Raw genomic sequence first — 23,124 nt, 5'->3', positions numbered from 1 at the left:
GTGGGCTGTACTGGGTTCGCCTCAATGGCTTCGTAGGTGACACTGCTGATACCACTGTCTTCCCTCAGGCTAGATTCTCTCTTGATAGCCCAGTGTCCTGGTTTTGATTCTCTAGAGCAGGGGTTCTCAAACTTTTTAAACAGGGGGCCAGTTCACTGTTGCTCAGACCTGTTGGAGGGCCAGATTATAGTTTAAAAAAACTAAGAACAAATTCCTATGCACACTGTACATATCTTATTTTCAAGTACAAAAATAAATGTGGCAAAAACACCCAGCAGGCTGGATAAATGTCCTCGGTGGGCCGCAGGTGGCCCACGGGCCGTAGTTTGAGGACGCCTGCTCTAGAGACTCTAACCTCATGCTAGCTCTAATCCGGCTTTATGCGTATCTTGCAACAGCGGGTAACTTCAATAAATCACAAGATGGAGGGATAATGACATAATCCTGAGAATCAGGGCCTAACCAAGTTGACACATACTCAACTCAGACACGCAGACACAAGGGGACACATGGTAAGCCTTCGTATTACCAGGAACCAGCACACTGGCCCCAGAGAGCTTCCTTGCTCAGAGCCCTCTGAAGGGATCAGCATGGCTGGGGTTCAGACTGGTAGCCAGAGACCTGGGAGACAGTCATTTCCATTCTGTATGACCACCCCCTTTGTGGGATCTCATCAGAGCAACGAAGATGGCAGCTTTTGTGGGTTTCCGTATTTTGGAGGAGGCGGCACTGGCTGTGACCTCGGGTGGTACTGCCACACCTTCACTGAGAGTCCAAGCAGGGAGAATGTGGGAGGGCTGGCTCTCAAAATGGCACATAAATTAGGGGGCGCCTGGATTTGAACCAGGGACCTCTTGATCTGCAGTCAAATGCTCTACCCCTGAGCTACACCCCCTGGCCTGCCAACATACCCTAATTAATGCCTTTCATTTGTGAGAGGCACTCAGCTGTCTAATATTAACTGGTGTTTCCATTGGGACTGGCTGACTCATGACTCAATACCTTCCCTCAGCTCTGTGACCTTCCACAACCCTTGGCCACTGGGACCCCCAGTGGGAGGAGGGCAAAGGAGCCGCCTGCAGACCACTGGTCCATTAGCCATCCTTTGGGTTAGGCCAGAGCTGGGCAAGGTCTCCAAATCCCAGGTCTTCCTCCCTTTGGTGAAGATGAAAAGAGGGTATCTTTTAGTTGCCTAGGTCTGCCGTACCAAACTACCACAGAGTGAGTGGCTTTCAGAGGCACGGATGTCTTGTTTCGTACGTCCAGTGCCTGAGAGCCCAAGGTCAGACTGTCAGCCATGGTGGTCCTTCTGGGAGCTACGAATGGGAGTCAGCACCATGCCGCTCTCCTAGATTCTGCTGCTGAGGCCCTCCCCCCCTGCTCCTTAGCTCGCAGCTGCAACAGGGGACCCTCACGTGGCGCTCTACTGCTGCTGGTATGCCTGTGGCTGCTCTCCTCTTTACAAGGACAACGCTCACGTGGGCTTAGGACACATCCCAGCTTGTGTGGCCTCGAGTTTACTGAACTGATGACAACATCAAAAAGTACTTGCAAACAGGTTACGGTCACAGGTGCCCGGTTTTAGCCTCTGTCTTTGTTACTGAATGCCGCGAGGATATCAATGCCATAACTTGGTGACTTCTCTCCAACTCACTGCCACTGAGCCAGAGCTGAGTCCCAGTGAGCAACCCTACAGGACAGGGTAGAACTGCCCCTGCGACAATCCAAAGAGGTAACTCTACTGAAGTAGGAAGCTCGTCTTTCTCCCCTGGAATGGCTGAGGCTCTCAAACTGCTGACCTTGCTGTTAGCAGACTGACCCACAGCCACTCAACAAGCAAGGCTCCTAAACTGGTAGCTTAGCAAACATGAACCTATTCTTCCCACGTTTAGGATGCTGGGAGTTCACGTTTATGAAGCCAGCCCTGGGGGAAGTCTCTCTCTCTCGACTCTAAGGGAAGATCCTGTCTCCTTTCCACAGGCGTGGGCATGTGTGCATGTGTGGGTGCGTGTGTGCACGGGTGTTGGTATGACTTTTCCCCTAGGTCTAGGGGTTCCTTGGGTAGGGATGCTGGCTTCATGTGGTACATCCCTCTCCGGATCCTTTTTGGTAAGTCGCTCATTCTCTACTCACGTCTACCTCCTTCTGTGTGTTGCAAGGTACAAGGTGACGCAGGTCACACCTCGGGGAAGCAGCTCCCTTACAGAGGAGCAGACTGTGTCCTGACTAAAGGCTCTTGCATCCAACGCTCATCCTTACAACTAATTGACCTATCAACTAGATCACACCATGGGAGGGGTTCCCTCACGACATGGCTGACCAGTACAACACTGTATAGCGGTGAAGCCGCATGGTCCATCCAAGCTGACACATCTTTTGGGGGGGCTACCATCAAATCCATAGCCGACTCCAACATGTCTTTCTTGGATGGCATACTTAATTCATAACAGGTTGTAATGCAAATGGCTTGACTGAGTTCTAATAGTTGGGAAGTATGAAAGATCATTGCTTCCCTTCTTAGAGCAGATAAACCAGGGTGTGGGCCTTCAGGGCTGAAGCAACTGTGTGAATGAATGAATGAGTGGATGTCACGAGGGTCTGACATCCATCCCTGGTTCCAGACTGTCTCATTTGGAAGGAGGGTGTGAGGATGAGAACCAACACTAACTTACTGTCTGCGCTAACATGTGCAACTCTCTGGTCTGCCCAAATGAAGCCAGGTGGCACCATCTTTAAGGTCCCAGGGGTACTGAAGAGAAGAGATACACAAGGGAAATGGCCAGATGCCAAGAGAAGAGATACCCAAGGTACCAGTGTGGCGAAGAGGGGGGAAGTTATCCACCAGGATGTGGTTGCTGACCTTCAGCTTCCAGTTTCAGGAGGACCATAACCATCACCCGTGAAAGGCAGCTGGATGAGGAGGAACCAAACACAAACAACATGATGTTAAGGGGCACCCAGATTTGAACCACGGCCCTCTTGATCTGCAGTCACTGGGCTATACTCCCTTCCTCTATACAGGTCTAATGTGCACCTTTTCACCCTAAATGTTATACTAGGAATTCCGGCAACACACTGGAAGTTTCCACCTTTTTTTCCCCTAGAGAGTTGATAAAACCAGCACCCATCCCTCTCCAGACTCATCCACCGGGTCCTTCTCCGAGCCCAGCCCCAGGCTCCCCCACCACTTTACACTCACAGGTCTGCACGTCCCCCCTCCTCTGTCTCATCTGTGGAGACAGCAGCAGCCATCTCTACCTGGCAGCCTCTAATTCCTCCCCTCCCCCTCTGTCTTTACCCCACTTCACGCTGCTGGAGCGCCTCTTGCCAAGGTTACCAATAACCCCTAAATTGCTGAATCTAGCAGTCAATTTGTATACCTTATCCCACTTTATCCTTAAATGATCTTAAAGCCAATTTCATTTTTTCATCATGGTAATGTATAATGAACACGAAGCTTACCATTGACGTTTAGCACATTCACAGTGCTAGGCAACTCTCTCATTCCAGAACGTTTTCATCTCACCAGAAGACGACCCGGCTCCGGTTAGGCACTTACTTCCCACCCACCTTCCCTGCCCACAGGCCCTAGAAATCATTGACCACCTTTCTGACTCCACTCCTTGCGATAGTTTATTGTGCCAGCCTGGCCAATAAACAAAAGTGGGATTAATTGAAGGGCGGGGAGATAAATGGCTTGGTGAGCCTCACCTGTCTTGTCTCTCTCTCTCTTTAATCATTGGACCAGCGTGCGGCTGCCGTGCTTGTTCTGTGCCTCAATTTAAAGGGTACACTACCTGTGGGATGCCTAGCCTGTGGACTGTGTCACTGTAAGTTGAGGTCCTTTTAAGCCCCCACAATTGGAAAGTACATCTCTGGAGCTGGGGACCGACAGTTGGTGACAGCTGGTGACCTACCTTGCTGCTTACTGCCTGGGTATATATAGCCCCGTTCTCTCTACAGAGGAGCAACTGGCGGCCCTTAAGACTTAAAGGACTGCTAGTGCCTCACTGCTTTATAATTTAACTGTTCATTTCTTGTATTATATATCTATCTATCTGTATGTAATTTAACTGTTCATTTCTTGTATTATATATCTATCTGTATATAATTTAACAGTTCATTTCTTATGTTATATATCTATCTTTATAAATATATACATATATATCATTACTAGCAATCTGGTTTTGTCTCTCCAGAGAACCCTGTCTAACACATTTCGTGCACCAGTATCCAACACCCTTAGTAACCATTCCCAGGGATATTCCCCAGGCTTCTGCTTGTACGTATTTGAAAACTTGAGCAGGTCTTCATGATAATCATCTCAACCTCACCTTTAGGAGCTTTCTGAGACTTAATTTTAGTGACAGGTCTAGCGGAAATAATGGATAGTGAGGGTGTTTCCTGGGCGCTCTCAGCAATAACTTGTAAGGTATCTCCCTCAGGCAATGCTACTGGTGCAGCCCCACCTGGCATATCAACTTGAATAGTTTGGCTAATATGCTCAGGTGTTTCTAAGGGCTCAAGATCCTAGTCTTCTGGATCATCAGCCCATATGTTCCCATCCCATGTTTCAGGGTCCCAACTTTTCCCAATTAATGCCCTTACTTTGGTTTCAGACACTACTCTAGGTTTGCAATTCACCTGCCATTGTAATTCAGTCACTCATATAATGAGATTCTGGACCTGGTTCTCAGCAATGTCAGCTCTTTTACTAGAGGAGAGAGGGCTCTCCTTTGTAGCACAGATGGAAGTTTTCTAACCTGTTAGTCTGCACCTGAGGTGCGCTTTTGAGACTCTGCGATCATCCCTCTCCTTAATCACACTTTCCATTGTACGAAGGACCAGTTAACCAGCTTCCCTATACTTGTCATCCTTACAAAACTCCTGGAAAATATCAAACATACGATCACTCAGAGCCTCTACTTCAACCAGCACCTCGTCTATCGGTGGTGCTACTTTAGGTATTATCTTTGCTAGTTCACACCATGGATTAGTAGGAGTAGCAGACTCATCCATGCTTTGGGGTGTGAATTAGCAAAGAACCCTGTCTAACACACTCCTATTCTGGATATCGCATGCACATGAATAATAAAAAATGTGGGCCATTTGCTTCTGGTTTCCCAAATTTAGTGTAATGTTTCGAAGGCTCATCCATGTTGTAGCTTCATCAACATTTCATTGCTTATTATGGTTGAGTAATAATCCATTGGGTGTCTGTATCACATTTAGCTTATCCATTCATCACTTGTTGAATTTTTAGGTTGCTTCCATCTTTTGGTTATGAATAGTAATTCAATGGACACTGGTGTACAGGTATCTCTTTGAACACCTACTTTGAAGTCTTCGGGGAAATATCCAGTAGAATTCTGGGTCATATAGTAATCTGTATGTAACTTATTGTAAGGAATTATTTTTCAATACCAGCAGAACTGGCAATATACACGCATTCCAGTTTCTCCACATCATCACCGACACTTGCTATTTTCCTTTTATGATGATGATTATATCCATCCTAGTGAATGTTACGTGATATGTCATTTTGGCTTTGATTTAGAATTCCTTAATGACTAATGACATTGAGCATCGTGTCATGTGCTTGTTGCCATTTATATATCTTCTTTTAAGAAGTGTGTATTCATACACATTGCCTATTTTAATATTTGGTTGTTTATCCTTTTATTATTGAGTTGTAAGAGTTCTCTCTCTGTTCTGGATACAGCATGATGTTCAGGAGAAAGATGAGGCTTGCTACTCCCGTGAGAATTACAGTCTCAGAAACCCAGAGGGACAGTTCTGCCTTTTCCTATCGGGTTTCTAGAAGTCTCAGTCAGCTCAATAGCAGTGAGTATGTGATTTACAAATCATTTGCTCCTGTTCTGTGAGATGTCTTTTCAGTTTCTTGATGTTGTCCTTCAAACACAAAAGCTTTTAACTTTGATGAAGCAATAAGCTCCTTTGACTCATATTTATCTGGGAATGTTGCTATTTTACTTTCACTTTTGAAGGACAATTTTGATGAATTTAGAACTTTTGGTTGACATTCCCCACCCTACCCCACCCTCCACACTCTAAAGATGTCACTATACTGCCTGGGATTGTTTCAAACTATCTTCTAAGTCAATTTCCTTCCATTCCACCTCTGACCTGTGACCCACACAGGCTTGCACATCTCACCTGGAGATGTAAGCGCATCAGCTCCCAAACCCAATCGCTACCCTCGAGTGCCATGTGTATCCTGAGGCCACTGCTTAAATCAGATACAGCCAGATGTTTTGATTTAATCTCCCTTTGTAATGGTGAGGCTTAGGGATTTGCCAAGTCTCCCCACTGTGTGCCTTTGTGAATGTAGCTTCCAGAGCTTGGGCTAAAGTTAGTAAACCCAACCAGACCTGAGTCCTCTCTGGCCTCCCACCAGGAGGAGACTGGGTCCCAAACCTGCAAGAGAAGACAAGGTGGAACTTCAACACTAAGTGTAGTGGGTAAGAGCACAAATCCACAGGGGAACATCAGTTTAATCGAGATAAAATTCACATAGTCTATAAAACACCCACTTGAAGTGGACCAGTCAGTGTTTTCTCAGTACATTCAAACAAGCATGGCTATGCCCCGCCTTCATCTCTGCAGAGAAACGCTGGAACCATCAAGTGCCACGACCCAGGCCCTCCTCACCTCACTTCCTGCCAAGTGCTAATCTGCTTTCTGTCTCTTTTGTCGCAACATTTCATACATACAAGACGTGGGCTTTTGTACACAGCCTTTTCATCGCTTTTGGAGGGTAATCATGCTGTACTATACTTCCTCCTTTTCATTGCTTTTCAAGGGTCATCATGCTGTAGTGTTCATCAGTACTTCCTCCTTTTCATCGCTTTTCGAGGGTCATCATGCTGAAGTGTGCATCAGTACTTCCTCCTTTTCATCGTTTTTCGAGGGTCATCATGCTGTAGTGTGCATCAGTATTTCCTTTTCATCGCTCTTTGAGGGTCATCATGTTGTAGTGTGCATCAGTACTTCCTCCTTTTCATCGTTTTCAAGGGTCATCATGCTGTAGTGAGCATCAGTACTTCCTCCGTTTCATCGTTTTTCGAGGGTCATCATGCTGTAGTGTGCATCAGTATTTCCTTTTCATCGCTCTTTGAGGGTCATCATGTTGTAGTGTGCATCAGTACTTCCTCCTTTTCATCGTTTTCAAGGGTCATCATGCTGTAGTGTGCATCAGTATTTCCTCCTTTTCATCGCTCTTTGAGGGTTATCATGTTGTAGTGTGCATCAGTACTTCCTCCTTTTCATCGTTTTTCGAGGGTCATCATGCTGTAGTGAGCATCAGTACTTCCTCATTTTCTTCACTTTTTGAGGATCATCATGCTGAAGTGTGCATCAGTACTTCCTCCGTTTCATCGTTTTTCGAAGGTCATCATGCTGTAGTGAGCATCAGTACTTCCTCCTTTTCTTCACTTTTCGAGGGTCATCATGTTGAAGTGTGCATCAGTACTTCCTCCGTTTCATCGCTTTTCGAAGGTCATCATGCTGTAGTGTGCATCAGTACTTCCTCCTTTTCATCGCTTTTCGAGGGTCATCATGCTGTAGTGAGCATCAGTACTTCCTCATTTTCTTCACTTTTCGAGGATCATCATGCTGAAGTGTGCATCAGTATTTCCTCCTTTTCATCGCTTTTCGAAGGTCATCATGCTGTAGTGTGCATCAGTACTTCCTCCGTTTCATCGTTTTTCGAGGGTCATCATGCTGTAGTGAGCATCAGCACTTCCTCCTTTTCATGGCTTACAAGTGTCTCGTTCTGGGGCTACGCCACATTTTATCCATCTTGTCATCAGCTGGACATTTGCTTGCTTCCACTTCTGGAGTATCATGAATAACCCTGCTGAAACATTTACGTGAGTGTTGTTATGTGGACATGTATTGGAATCTATCCTGATTACAGAGCAGTGGGATTTATGGCTCCTTTGGAAGCTCTTTGAGGAACTGTCAAACTGTTTTCCAAAGTGGTCCCCCAGCTTTCATTTCTACCAGCAATGCAGAGGGCTTTAATTTCTCTGCCATCGCTCCAATTGTCCTTTCCCCTACCCACTATTCGATGGTACAGTATAAAAACACACTAAATATATTTTTTAATTTACCACATCTTCACAATTTTCTTTGTTACTCTCACAAGACGCACCATTCCCAAGAGCTGTCCCTCCCCCTGCCCCAGTCCCCGGCCCTAGGCAGCCATGTCGCATTTTCTGCCTCTCTGGATTTGCATGCAGGAGAAGGAGGAGGCGTTTTGCTCCTCTAAAGCTCTATAACCTTGGGAACCCAAAGGGGCAGCTCTACCCTCACCTGCAGACATATCCTGATGAGCTGGAATGGACTTTGGCAGTGAGTTTGGGGTCTTAAGGATTTGCATCCAAACAAAATTTTTTTTTAAATCTTATTGCTGTTGAGAACATACCCCGCAAAACATGCACCGGTTTAACAGTGTCTGCACACACAGCGAGTTCACTGACCCGGTCCAGGCTTTGAGTTCTGCTGCCATTCGCACCCTCCCTGTCTGAGTTGCTCCTCCCCCATCACTGCCCCTAAGGTTCCCATGGAACCCTCCCAGTTACTGTTGTCAATCTACCACCATCGAAACAGGCCTTGAAGGAGCAGACAGGCCTTACTAGTCTGCTGAACTCTGACTCGTTTTACAACCTCAAGGGACATTTTTGAAGCAGGGGCTTCTTGTTCTGCTGTCAGATGCTCTACTCCTGAACGCATCCACGTGACACTAACTAGCTAACTCTCTCATAAACTCCGCTCACCATTCAGGAAGCCTGTGTGCTTAATCCTGCCAGATCAGAAGGCTGCTTCCAGGACACACTGACCCTGTGGTGACTCCTTACAGGCTCTGAACAGACACAAACATGTCCAGCAGTCACTTTACTGCCAGGTCTCAGATGCGCCACATTACACAGGCTGCCTCCTGGTGGCACCTAAGGCACAGGAAGAAAGATGCTGATGCATTACCCAGCTGAGTGAACCAGTGTTCTACTCTTCTCACAAAGCCTGCGTGTCTGCCCCAAAGAAGAGCTGCCCTCATAAGCACTGCTCTGGCCTGCCCTTAAAGGGTTAGCAGGTCTCATGCAAAGCAAGACAGAGTGGGGTCTCAGGCCTTGAGTCACGGTGTGCTAGAAAGGAAAGACCCTGAGCCTGTGGTCAGAATCCACAGATTCACCTGCCAGTTCTATTGAATTTAAATGGGAATTTCAGCCAATGAATTAAGTCATGTGAACCCCAGTTACGTACCTGAAAGAAAAGAAGAAGAAGAAGCTGGGAGATGGGCTCCTGGGGGAAGAGTTCATCTAGATGCAACGTTCTTCTTATAGCAAAACTCTGCCTCACATCCAGCCTTGGTGTCTTCAGCCAGGAGGCTGCCTGCTCAGTGCTTGGGCAAAGAAGAACCCAAGTTTAAGGTGTTTGAGGAAGAGAGGAGACAGGCGAGTTTTGTTGTCATTGCGCGTCATCCATCTGGTTTTGACTCATAGCACTGGGAACAAAACACTACCCAGTCCTATGGCCTCCTCATAAGTAGTGTGTTTCAGCCAATTGTTACAGCCATTGTGGTCATTCTTCTTGCTAAGGTTCTTCCTCTCTTTCTCTGACCCAGGGACTGTCCTTCATGATAATATTTCCAAAGGACATGAGATGAAATCTCACCACCTTTACGTCTAAGGAGCATTCCAGCTGTACTTCTTCCAAGAGAGACTTGTTCATCAGAGACTTGGACTTCTGGAAGTCCAAGGTATAGTCAACATTCTTCACCAATGCCTTTGGTTGTTAAGACTTTAAAGAGGGTGTGCAGCAGTTTCCCCAATGCAATACATCATTTGATTATCTAACTGCAGCTTCCATGCACATTGCTTACAGATACAAATAAAGCTAAATCTTTGACAATTTTAATATTTCCCCCATTTTTCATAATGCTGTCTATTGGTCCGGTTGTGAGGATTTTGCATTTCTTATATTGAATTGTTATCCACATTGAAGGCTGTATTCTTTGATCTTGAGCTGTAAGTGCTTCCACTCCTCCTGGCTTGACTTTCAGGAAGAAAGGTTGTGTCATTTTCATGTCACAAGTTGTCAACAAATCTTCTTCATATTATCTGCTACGCATCCACACTTAGTATGGCAAAAGGATACGAGAGAAGCACACCTTTCCTGATTTCAAACCATGCGGGATCCCCTTGTTCTGGTCGGATGACTGCCTCTTGGTCCATGTACAGATTCTCCATGAGCACAAGGAAATGTTCCAGAATTCCATACTTTGAAATGCTATCCATAATTACCATTGCATAGTCAATGAAACACAAATAAACATCTTTCTGGCCTTCTCTGCTTTCACCTAAGATCTACCTGATGTCAGCAAAGATGTTCTTCATGCTAGGACCTCTTCTAAACCTCATATAAATTTCTGCCAGCTCCCTGTCAAGGTACTGCTGAAAATTCTTAAAATTATCCTCAGCAAAATTGTTTTTGCATATCATATTAATAATAATGTTTGAATTATATTGGGTTTCCTTTTAATGTAAAGTAACGGGTGCAAATGTGGATTTATTCCTGTTGGTTGACCAAGTAGTTGTCTTCCAAATTTCTTGGCATAGATCAGTGAGTGCTTCCAGTACTGCATCAATTTGAGATATTTCAATTGGTCTTCCATCTACTCCGAAAGCCTTGTTTATTGCTAATACTTTCAGTGCAGCTTGGACATGTCCCTTCAATACCATCAGTTCTTCATCATATGCTGCCTCTTGAAATGGTTGACTGCTGACCAGTTCTTTTTGGTACAGTGATGGTGTGTATTCCTTCCATCTTCTTTGGATGCTTCCTGCATTGTTCAACGGGGTGTCCTAGAATCCATCAACAGAAGTAGATTGCACTTTTTTTTCTGTCTTAGTGTATAAGTTCTGCTTAAATCTGTCCACCATAGGTAACCCTGCTGGTACTTGAAATACTGGTAGCATAACTTCCAGCATCATAGCAACATGAAAGACACCACGGTATGACAAACTGACAGGCAAGTTTTGGAGAGCTATGTGAAACTCCTGAAAGGCCCTGCTGTAGTCATGGAGTGTAAGGTGACAAGTCAGTCCCTCCTGTTTGAAATGGAAATGCTTGCATGTGCCTGTCCACCACTGTACTTTTGACAGCAGATGGCTCGTGCTCTAGACTCACAGAAGAAGCAGAATTAATCTCCAGGCTGAAATTTGCATCTGGAGTTAACTTAAGACTTTTGGGATCATATGAAAATGTGAACGTGTTTTACATGTGGCAAGTACACACATCTTGAGCTGGAATAAAATGGACTGAATTGTGTCCTAGAAATCTAAATTTAAGGGGTCAGCCCTATCGATTCCTTCTGAAGGCTCTGACAGAAAATTGTTCCACACAGTTTTGATAGCTTCTGGTTGTTGGTGGTGTTAGGTGCCATCCAGTTGGTTCCAACCCATAGAGAACCTACGTACAACAGAATGCAACACTGCCCAGCCCTTCACTAAGCTCCCAATTGTCCCTGTGCTTGAATCCAATGTTGCAAGCACTGTGTCTCCATCTTGTTGGGGGCCCATCTTTTTCACTGCCCTGCCCCACTCTACTTAGCATGAGGTCCTTTTTCAGGGCTCCTGCCAATCACTGCTTCTGAGGTCATATCATCTTCCCTCTTCTATCTACATCCCTATCAATTCCTGTAATTCATTACACTTCACTTTCTTGACAAGAAGACTCACTCTACACCATCTTAAAACATTCCATTGCTAACTGCACTGGGAGGCCCCACCATTCCAGAAAGATAAAGATGAAGACCAAGTCTGAGGGAATGTTCCCTCAGACCAAGTCTGAGGGAAGAAGAACCTGAATTTGGAGGGGACTTAAGACTTCTGAGATAATGTGGAGAAGTGAATGTGTTCTGCATGTGGCAACGGCATGAATTAGGAATGGCTAAGAGTAGAGTGTCAAGAATTGAACTTTCCAAGGAGGGCGTATGATACCTGGTGGGGCTTGATCAAGGGCAATATAGCCAAGAGAAATGACTGAAACCCGCATGAAGGCCAAATATGATAGTGGGACAAGAGGGAAATAAAAGGAAATAGAGGAGAGAACTAGGAGGCAAAGGACATATATAGGGGTCTAAATAGAGGCATGTGTATATGTAAATACATTTAAATGTAACTATAGGGAAATAGATCTATGTACATATATTTATATGTTAAGGATTAAGGCAGCAGACGGACATTGGGCCTCTACTCAACTACTTTGAACAATTTATTCTAATAACTTGACATTCTGTGATACTCACCTTCCCTGATACTATCACTAAAAACAAAATGGGTGTGTAAGCAAATGTGGTGTAAAAAAGCTGATGGTGCCCAATTATCAAAAGATATAACATCTTGGGTCTTAAAGGCTTGAAGATAAACAAGCAGCCATCAAGGTCAGAAGCAACGAAATCCAAATAAAGAAGCACACCACCCTGTGTGATCATCAGGTGCCGATGGGATCAGGTATCAGGCATCAAAGACCCAGATCAAAAAATCCTACCAATGTGAATGGGGTGTGTGTGTGGAGTGGAGACCCAAATCCCATGTGTAGGCAATTGGACAACCCCTTACAGAAGAAGGGATCACAAGGAAGAGACAAGCCAGCCAGGGTGCAGTATAGCACCAATGAAACATACAACTTTGCTCTAGTTTTTAATACCCACCTCCCACTATCATGACCCCAATTCAACCTTACAAATCTGGCTAGACCAGACCATGTACATTGGTAGAGATAAGAGTTGGAAGCACAGGGAATCCACGACAGATAAATCCCTCAGGACTAATCACGGGAGCAGCGATACCATGAAGGGAAGGGGAATGTGGGGTGGGGGTGGGTGGACTGATTACAATGATCTACATATTACCCCTTCCCTGGGGGACAGACAACAGAAAAGGCGGTGAAGGGAGACAGTGGTTGGTGTAAGACATGGAAAAACCCCAATAATTTATAAATCATCGAGGGTTCATGAGGGAAGGGGTGGGGGATGAGCTGATGATACCAAGGGCTCAAGTAGAAATAAAATGTTTTGATAATGATGATTGCAAAATATGTACAAATGTTCTTGACACAATGGATGGATTGTGATAAGAGCTGTAAGAGACCCCAATAAAAAGATTTTTTTTTAAAAGAAGAACTGTCTCCTTCCAAACTATATGCCAACTTGGGTGGACCACAGTTCATTCATGACAGCTAAAATGAAGTGACTGGCAGTTATGTAATGGTGTGATCATTTCCCATGATGTGATCTGATGCAAGCAATCAACTAGCTGTAATAGGACCAGCATGGCAGGCCATACTCTGAATCAGGTCAGAGCCTTAACCCAAAGTAAAGGAAGAGTCCCTGGGGTAGGGCCCAAATCTCCTTTTATTGTACAAACACTAAAAAGAAAGAGAAGAGGTCAGGGAAGGAGAGAATAACAAGAAAAAGGGTGTGGGGCCAGAGTGCTACTTTTGGACATAGGGTCCTCGTGGTGACAGCCTCCTAGTCCCAAGGGAACATTAGTGCCAAGGCACATGAACAGCACCAAAGAATTCTGGGTCCACATATGTTAGAATAAAACAAGGCCCTTCCCTCAGAGCAGACACACACAAAATATTTTATTAAAAAAAAAACACAACCTCTTCCCTTAGAAGCAGCTGTGTGAATTTGAATTCCTTTCCTAGCCTTCTTAACTGCAACAGAGAAATTGCTATCTGGAAAACCACACTTACGGTGTATATATATGGTGAGTCAGAATAATATAACTACTTTGCAGTCTGAACACCTGGTACTTTAACCATGTGCTTCTTTGTTCAAAGGGGTTTTGAAGGTGTCATCAGTTAAATTACAGTGAGCTTATACCACATAAGGGTGTTCAAAAAATGACTGACTGCCCTCCTTATAAAAGACAACAGATAGAGAGGATGGACGTCATATGACCACGTGTGGCTGTGGCCGAGGTGCCGCCAAGGAGCGCTGAAGCTTTCAGACCTAGAGGGAAGCCCAGAAAACATTCTTTCAAGCTTACAAATGGCCAACATGTCTGCCACTCTGATCTTGGACCATCAGCCTCCAGTCCAGAAAATACATTTCTATCACTCATAGGCATCGACTTTGGCTCATTTTGTTATGGAAGACTGGGAAAAGTAATGGATAATGGACTGGTGCTTCCCAGGCAGTTTCTTTGACCTCCTCCCTGTTGATGGTTAAAATGACCATGGGACCTGGAAAACCATAGAGCTGGGAGAAGGTTTCTAGTCGTGAGTCAGCCAGTCCAGAGGGAAGCAACAATTAATGTCACAGAACTGAGTGCTACCCACAAATGAAAGGCATTTATTAGACGATATTAGTATGCCAGGGGGTGTAGCTCAGGGGTAGAGCATTTGACTGCAGATCAAGAGGTCCCTGGTTCAAATCCGGGTGCCCCCTTCTTTATGTGCCATTTTGAGAGTTATATCATATACTCCCTACCTGGACCTTCAGCAAAGGTTTACAGGCTGCCCCCCTCCCAGGATGCGGTTTTAAAGAAAAAGTCCAACAGAGCTTCCCGCTCCAGGCTGAGAGCACAAGGGGAGCCACAATGACTGTCCCAGCTGCACGTGCTCCTCATCTCCCCAACCATGTGCTCACCAAGGCCACCATCCTGGTTCTCAGGGCTCCTGATCAAGATACTACAGTGAGTGACTATAAACAACAACAATGGACTTCCAGGAAGATGGTGCTGAGGTAAGTGCTATCACTTTGGGAGCTCCATGTGTGACTGCTGGGTTTGGGGATTGGGAGGCTGAGTGTGTGTTGGGGGTGGGGGGTAGGGGGATCCTAGGACATGTGGTCTGGTCTTACAGCACTCCAGGACTCTGCTCTGGCCATGGGTCAACCTTTCTTGTGGTTCTGGTCTGCCCTGCCTCTCCAAGCACACCTTCGAGTTGCACCTGATACCCTGGCCACCAGCATGCACTGCTCTCACGGCCTACATTGCACGGCTTTAGTGTACTCCACCTCCCCAGCTTGCACTGCCTACAAGCGTGAGTGGTCTGAGGAGGCAGGTAGTTCAGCCCATGCAGCCTGTGGACTGCCTCCAGCCTGCGCCCCTGGCAGAGCCTGAGTGGCCTGCAGATCCAGCAGGCCCACTCTGTGCCACCTGTGATACTTGTGCCACCCCCCACCCATGCTGCCTGCTGAGCCTGAGTTTCCCGCAGACAAGTTTCCAGCCCGGCCCAAAGAGCCCATGCCACTGATGTCGCCCAGAGCTCATGACCATGGCTAGTCCCACATCTCTGCCAACACTGCCTGTGAAACCTGAACAGTTCATGGAAGACACCTCCAGCTAGTGTAGCCTAAACTGATCACATAGCCGGTGCATCCAACAACTTGCAGAAATGGCCCACCCTGCCACTCCCAAGTGGGAATCCCAAGAATCTGCTGCCCGCAGACCCAGTCAACTCAGTCCACACCGCTGCACTGTTCCTGCCACACATGGATCTGAGCCATACACATGCAACGAACCATCAAAATGTCAAGCATTCAGCAAACCACATCAACAGTCACTAAAAGAATGCAAGAGAAACATATCTCAATGTCTGAACCTAAACCTAGCAACATACATAAAAGAGGCATACTTTGAGCTACCACAAAAAGAAATCCTCAGAATGCTTCTTAGAGTCATACAGGATATGAAGGGATCAGTACAGGAAAAGGATGAAAAAAATGGAGAGGATAAAGCCCACATACGGAAGGGAAATACAAGAGTTAACGTATATTGCAGTAGAAATGAAGAAAATGGTAAAACACCTCACTGATGGGTTGGAAGAAGTGGAGAACCAAATCAGTGACTATGAAGATATCCACGCAGAACACAACAAATGTGAAAGACACTCAAACACGATAAGTGAGGAAGCTGAAGAAAAACCTGAGAACAATGAGAGATACTATGAAGAGAAACAACATCGGAATAATTGGGATAATGGAGCAAGGTGTAACAAAGAAACCAACAGTTAAAATCGCGAAGGAATTCCTGGGGGGAAAATCTTTACCAAGTATCATAAAGGAGTATCAGACAATCATCCAGGAAGCAGAGAGGACACCAATAAGATGGAATCCCAAGAAGAACAACTAAGGCATATAGTAGTGAAAATATCCAACTTTGAGGAAAAGGAAATAAAAATCATAAGAGCAGCGAGAGAAAAACTTCAGTCACCTACAAGGGTAACCTTATAAGCATTTGCTCAGTCTTAGAAGAAACCATGAAGAGAAGAGAATTGTAGCCCAAGAATCCTCTATCCTGCCAAATTCTCCATAAAAAATGGAAGGTGAAATAAAAGTTTTCTTGGATAATGAGAACTTCAAAGAATATGTAAAAACAAAACAAAACAGTGCTTAAAAGATCACTTCCAAATCAACATCCACAGAACACAACATGAAACCACTGCATAGGCATCGCGCTGAAAGTAACACCCAAGACTTCCTTGACCCAATAGAGAACCGAAGGCAACAATGAATCTTCCACACATACTTAACATACAATAAAGGAAAGAGGTGGGAAAATATCTATTACAGAGGGTATGAGATGATAGTAAACAATCCACAGATGGATGTAATTACTCTGTATGTCATCTGAACTCACCCACTGATTGACAAAGAGTAGCAGACTGGATTAAGAAACAAAATCCATCAATCTGTTGTCTGCAAGGGGCACATCTCAAATTCGCAAACAAAAATAGGTTGAGGGTCAAAGGTGGCCAAAAGTTTAACAAACGAATGACAACCTAAAAAAAGCTAGAGTTGTAATTCTAATCTCTGACAAAATCAATCTGAAGATGCAGGACCTAACAAGAGATAAACATGGACACTACATAATGCTTAAGGAATTAGTAGACAAAGAGCTTGTGAGCATAATGAACATATACATGTCCAACGAGAGACCCACAGATTTGTCAACCAAATCCTTCAAAATATAAAAAAAAGAAATCACAGAATCAATGGTAGTAGACATAAACGCTACACACAACTCAATCTGATAGATATAACTCTGATAGATAAAACTCTCCACCCAACTGCAAAAAATATGCAGTTTTTCAACTGCGCATAGTACATGTTTGACGATAAAACACAAGCTCGGATACAGTGTCAAGATTGAGGATTATGAAACATAGAGATCACACGGACTTCCTTTTCTGACCATTGTGCCATAAAACTGGAAATCAACAAGAGAAAGAATAAAGTAACAAAGGCAAACACATGAGCACTAAAGAAATTACTTCTCAAAGGACTGGGTATTAGCTCAAATGAGAAATGAAATTAGGCACTTCCTAGAAACCAATGAAAATCTAACATACCCAAACCTCTGGGATACAACAATGGCAGTTATCAGAGGACCCTTGATAGCAATAGATGCACCCATGAAGAAGGAAGAGAGCCTTATGGTCAGTACCTTATCACACAGCTTTCAGCATTGGAACAAAGTCAACAGAATAACCCTTCTAATAGCAAAACAAAAGAAATTATAAAAATCAGAGAAGAGATAAATGAGTGTAAAAACAAAAAGACAATGGGAAAATTCAATGCCGTAAAAAGCTGGTTCTTTGAAAGGACTAACAGAATCGACAAACCACTAGCAAACCTAACAAAAGATAGGAAGGAGCACAAGTCAATATCCGATATGAGGGATGAAACGGGAAATTACAACCGACCTGACCCCAATGAAATTAAAAGACTAATTACACAATACTATGAAGAACTTTATTCCAAAGGATTCAACAGCTTGGAAGAAATGGATAAATACGTGGAAAAATAACCCCTCCCTAAATTACCTCATATTGGCATCAAGAAGTTGAACAGACCCATAACCAGAAGAAATAGGTAAGGTTATCAAGGAACTCCCAATTAAAACAAGGCCCGGGCTACCAAGCACTGAGAGAAGAGCTGATCCCAATTCTACACAAGCTCTTCCAGAACAGAGAAAAGGACAGTAAACTCCCAGCACATTCTATGAAACTGGTATAACATTGATGCCACAGCCAGGCAAGAAAACCACAAGAATAGTGAACTTAAGGCTGATATCGCTAATGAACACAGATGCAGAAATCCTCAATAAAATCTTGGCCAATAGAACACAAAGTACAAAAATACATATATATTACATCCATCATGATAAAGCAGGATTCATACCAGGGATGCAGGGATGGGTTCAACCTCCAAAGAGCCATCAACATTATCCAACACATTAAAAAGAAAAAGGACAAAAATCATATGATAATAATAGACACCCCACCAAACCCCCGAGGGCATTATTCCTGCTCAGAGCAGCCAATGCACTGAGAGGACTATAGGGCCAGCCCTACCATGAGACACATCACTTACTGACCCACAGCACTACAAGGCACAACACTGGTGGCACAGTGTGGGAATTGTGCCCGATCTGACCCCACCACACTGGGGCAAAATGCTAAGGGGCGTGCAAAGGAGCAGCAAGGGAGCAAAGCAATGAAGTCCTTGGGGAGTACCAAAGACAGACTTTAGGGCCAGCACTTGGCACCCCATCAGACTTGAGTGGAAAAACACTCCTGAAAGTCAACAAACAGACCTGGAACTATTTATAGATTTTTCTTTTTTGTGTGTGTGTGTTTTTTTTTTTGTTGGTGGTGGGGTTGTTGTTGTCTCGTTTTCATTTGTTGCGTTTTGTTTGGCTTTGTCTTGTTTTTGTGCTTATTATTGTCTCTGCATGTCTATCTAAATAAGATAAGTGGAATAAACAATCTGGAGGAGAAAACAATGGGACCGACGATTCTGGGGGGACACTGGGGAGGGAGAAGCTGGGGAAAGGATGTGGGTGTTAACAAACCTAGGTACAAGGGAACAACAAGTGAACTAAAATTGATGGTGAGGAGGCATAGGATGCTTGGTAGGGTTTGATCTAGGGCAATGTAACTGAGAGGAATTACTGAAACCCTAAGGCCAAATATGACAGTGGGACAAGAGGAAAGTAAAATGAAATAGAGGAAAGAACTGCAGGCAAAGGACATTTATAGAGGTCTAAATACAGGCATATATATATGTAAATATATTTTTATATAACAATAAGGAAATAGATGTATGTACATATAATTATAGGTTTACTATTAAGGTAGCACATGAACATTGGGCCTCTACTCAAGTACCCTCAACACAAGAACACTTTATTGTAATAACCTGGAATTCTGTGATGCTCACCTTCCCGACACAATCGCTGAAGACAAAACAGGTGCATAAGCAAATGTGATGAAAAAAGGTGATGGTTCCCAGCTATCAAAAGATATAGCATCTGAGTTCTTAAAGGCTTGATGATAAACAAGCAGCCATATACCTTAGAAGCAACTAAGTCCACATGGAAGAAGCACACCAGCCTGTGTGATCATGAGGTATTAATGGGATCAGGTATCAGGCTTCAAAGACCCAAAACAAAAAGCATATCAATGTGAATGAGGAGGAGTGTGAGTGGAGTCCCAAAGCCCATCTGTAGGCAACTGGACATCACCTTACAGAATGGTCACAGGGAAGAGATGAGCTAGTCAGGGTACAGTATAGCACCATTGAAACAAGTAGCCTTCCTCTAGTTCTTTAAAGCTTAGCACCACCCCCCACTATCATGACCTAAATTCTACCTTACAAATCCAGCTAGACCAGAGTATGTACACGGGTACAGATAAGAGCTGGAAACACAGGCAATTCTGGACCGATAAACCCTTCAAAACCAATCATGAGAGTAGCAATACCAGGAGCGTAAGGGTAAGGTGAGGGTAGAAAAGGGGAACCAATCACAATGATCTATATATAACCCCTTCCCACAGGAGATGGACAACAGAAAAGTGAGTGAAGGGAGACATTGGTCAGTGTAAGACATGAAAAAATAATAATTTATAAATTATCAAGGGTTTACAAGGGAGAGAGTATAGGGGATGGATGGGAAAAAAGACGAGCTGATACCAAGGGCTCAAGTAAAAGGACAATTTTTGAAAATGATGATGGCGACAAATGTACAAATGTACTTGACACAATGGATGTATGTAAGGATTGTGATAAGAACTGTACATGCCCCCGATAAAATTATATATATATATATACATATATATATATATACATATATATATATATACATATATATATATAAAACATTTGGAAATAGTCAACACCCATTTATAATTAAAACATTCAAGAAGACAGGATTAGAAAAGATTACCTCAATATAATAAAAGCTATATATGAAAAATGAACAGTCAATGTTACAATCAATGGAGAAAAGGTGAAAACATTCCCACAGTAAAAGGTATTCCATTGTCCCCACTCCTATTCCACATTGTCCTAAGATCCTAGCAAATAATATAAGACAATGGCAGGATATGAAAGGTATACAACTGGGCAAAGAAGAAATGAAATTATCACTCTTTAGAGATGATAAGATTTCATATATTGAGAACACTAAAAGATCAACAATAGGATTGTCAGAAATGATAGAGGAAGATGGTAGAGTGGCAGGATATAAGATCACCTAGCAGAAGTTAATTGGATTGCTATATACCCCTGATGGGATTACAGAAAAAGAGATCAAGGAGATGTTACTTTTCACAATAGCCAAGCACCAACTGAAACATCTAGGGATATTCCTGACCACCACCACCCACCCACCACCAAAAATTAAAAAATATATATCTATACGTGGAAAACTACAGAACATTATTACAATAAACCAGAAGGGACCCACACAATTGGAAGAATATCCCATGCTCATGAATTGGAAGATTCAATATTGTAAAAATGACAATCCTGCCTAAAGCACTAAATAAATTCAATGTAATCCTGATAAAAATTCCAGCACCCATTTTACAAAGAAACGAAAAAACTGACTATCAACTTCATAGGAAGGAGATGGAGCCAAGAATTGTCAAATAACTCCTCAAGAAGAAGAACAAAGTGGGCAGGCTTGCACTACCTGACTTTAAACTTATTATACAGCCACCGTTGTAAACACAGCATGCTACTGGTATAACCATCGACACTCTGAGAAATGAATAAGAACAGAAAATCCAAAAATAAAAACAGCAGCATATAGATACCTGATCTTCGAAAAGAGCCCCCAAAATAGCAAATGGGAAGCAGATGCCTTTGCAACAAATGGTAATGGAAAAACTGGAGATCAGCCTGCAAAAGAATGAAACAAAACCCTTACCACATAATGCACAGGAACAAATTCAAGGTGGATCACGGACCAAGAAAGTAAATCCAAAAACTATCAGGATCATCAATGAGAAAAATGGAATAAAGTTAAGAACCTTAATGCAGGGAATACATGGGATTTCGGAAACAAGGAAGGAGACACACGAGAGGAAGGTAAAATAGATGAGTGGGACCTACTAAGCATAAAACAATTGTGCACATCGAAAGACTTCATCGGGAGAGTAATAAAAGAGCACACAGACTGGGAAAAGATATTTAGTAATGATATAACAGACAAAGAGATTATTCCTAAAAGGTAGATTGGTGTGCCAGGGGGTGTAGCTCAGGGGTAGAGCATTTGACTGCAGATCAAGAGGTCCCTTGTTCAAATAAGTCAGATCTCTGCCTTGTGGCAGCTGACCACAAGCTGGTGTGGAAACGGATTCTCCTCATCATGCAGCCAAAGGAAGTCAGATGTGGCCCCCACATCTGGGCACTCACTTCCCCGGGATCTGGTGCCCTAAATTCAGACTGCTCACCTTCTAAGCTATATGAAAATACATTCATGTTTGCGAAGCCACACACGGGAGGTATTTTTGTCCCAATGGCTCTCTCAAAGTAAGAGTCTTAAACCCTGATTCCTATAAGCATGACCTGGTTTGAAAAGTATGTCCTCAATGATGTCATGGCTTCAATGACATGGGTGCTGTCTGTCCTGATCTCATATGAGCGCTTGCTTATATAGAGGAGAGCAGCCTAGACACGGAGGAAGGGCGTCATGGAGCTGGAGCTGTGTGCCAAGTGCCCTGGGGCTGCCAAGACCCAGGAGGGAGGCCAGGAGCAGAGTCTCTCAGAGTCCTCAGAGGGCCAACTGGTCTCAGATGGCTGGCACCCTCAGCTTGGACCCTCAGCCGGTCTCAATGGGGACATGAGTGCATCTCTCACTTGAAGCCACCCCCTTTGTGGCACTTAGTCATGGCAGACAGGAACCACACACACTGCTCCTTCTGGTCTTCACTGAAGGAAAAAGGCCCAGGCTGGGCCCTGGGTCCAGAGGGGTCAGTGTGGGTCACTCTAGAGACCTTGGCCTGCTCTCAGCCTCAACCACAAAGGCAGAGCTAATGGCTGAGGCTCTGCAGAAAGCTGCTCTCCTCTCTCTCTGCTGATGGTCCAGGCAGAAGGAGACCTGGAAGGTCAGGGAGCTGAGGGAAGGGCTCTAGTCATGAGTCAGCCAGTCCAGAGGGAAGCACCAGCTACAATTACAGAGCTGGGTGCTGCCTTGAAACTCAAGAGCATTAATTAGGCCACCCTGGAATGCCAGGGGGTGTAGCTCAGGGGTAGAGCATTTGACTGCAGATCAAGAGGTCCCTGGTTCAAATCCAGGCGCCCCCTTATTTATGGGTCATTTTGAGAGCCTGCATGGATGCTTAAGTGTAGTCACATGATTGTGTCTTTTATGAGTGTGGATCTCACCTGCCCAGCCATACCGGAGTCCACAGAGGCCACCCCGTGGTTTGTGGGGACTGCTGAAATAAGATACCTCAACGGCAATGGCTTTAAAGAACAGAGCTTGGTTGTGTCTCACAATGCTGTGCCTACAAGTCCACCATGTTGACTCCTTCTGAGGGAGCTGAGAGAACATCCTCCGTGCCTCTCTGCTGGCTCCCGGTGGCTCCTTCCAATCTCGGTGTCCGCCTCCATGTCCCGCTGCCTTTCCCCTCTGTTCATATCTGTTTCTGCCTACTTATCCTATAGGATAAATGTTTGGGGAGCTCAAGACCCCATTACCAAACAAGTTCACAGTCGCAAGCCAACATACTGTAACATACCATCTCGGAGTCATCATTCAATCCATGACAGCCACCCCGCTTGTAAGCTTCCCT

The 23,124-nt window shown here is 44.4% G+C and overlaps 3 non-coding genes across 3 annotated transcripts; 2 read left to right on the top strand and 1 right to left on the bottom strand.

The window, feature by feature from the left end:
- Positions 1-823: 823 nt before the first annotated feature.
- TRNAC-GCA (transfer RNA cysteine (anticodon GCA)) lies at positions 824-895 on the bottom strand. The gene has a single exon. It is a non-coding gene; the product is annotated as a tRNA-Cys (tRNA).
- Positions 896-14,410: 13,515 nt separating this feature from the next.
- Positions 14,411-14,482, top strand: TRNAC-GCA (transfer RNA cysteine (anticodon GCA)). Its single transcript has one exon. It is a non-coding gene; the product is annotated as a tRNA-Cys (tRNA).
- An 8,079-nt stretch (positions 14,483-22,561) lies between these two features.
- Positions 22,562-22,633, top strand: TRNAC-GCA (transfer RNA cysteine (anticodon GCA)). The gene has a single exon. It is a non-coding gene; the product is annotated as a tRNA-Cys (tRNA).
- Positions 22,634-23,124: the final 491 nt, after the last annotated feature.

The sequence above is a fragment of the Tenrec ecaudatus genome, chromosome 9 (genome assembly GCF_050624435.1).
Source record: "Tenrec ecaudatus isolate mTenEca1 chromosome 9, mTenEca1.hap1, whole genome shotgun sequence".
NCBI classification, from domain to species: Eukaryota; Metazoa; Chordata; class Mammalia; order Afrosoricida; family Tenrecidae; genus Tenrec; species Tenrec ecaudatus.
The sequence above is the reverse complement of the archived record's forward strand: the minus strand, read 5'-3'. Positions and strand labels throughout refer to the sequence as shown.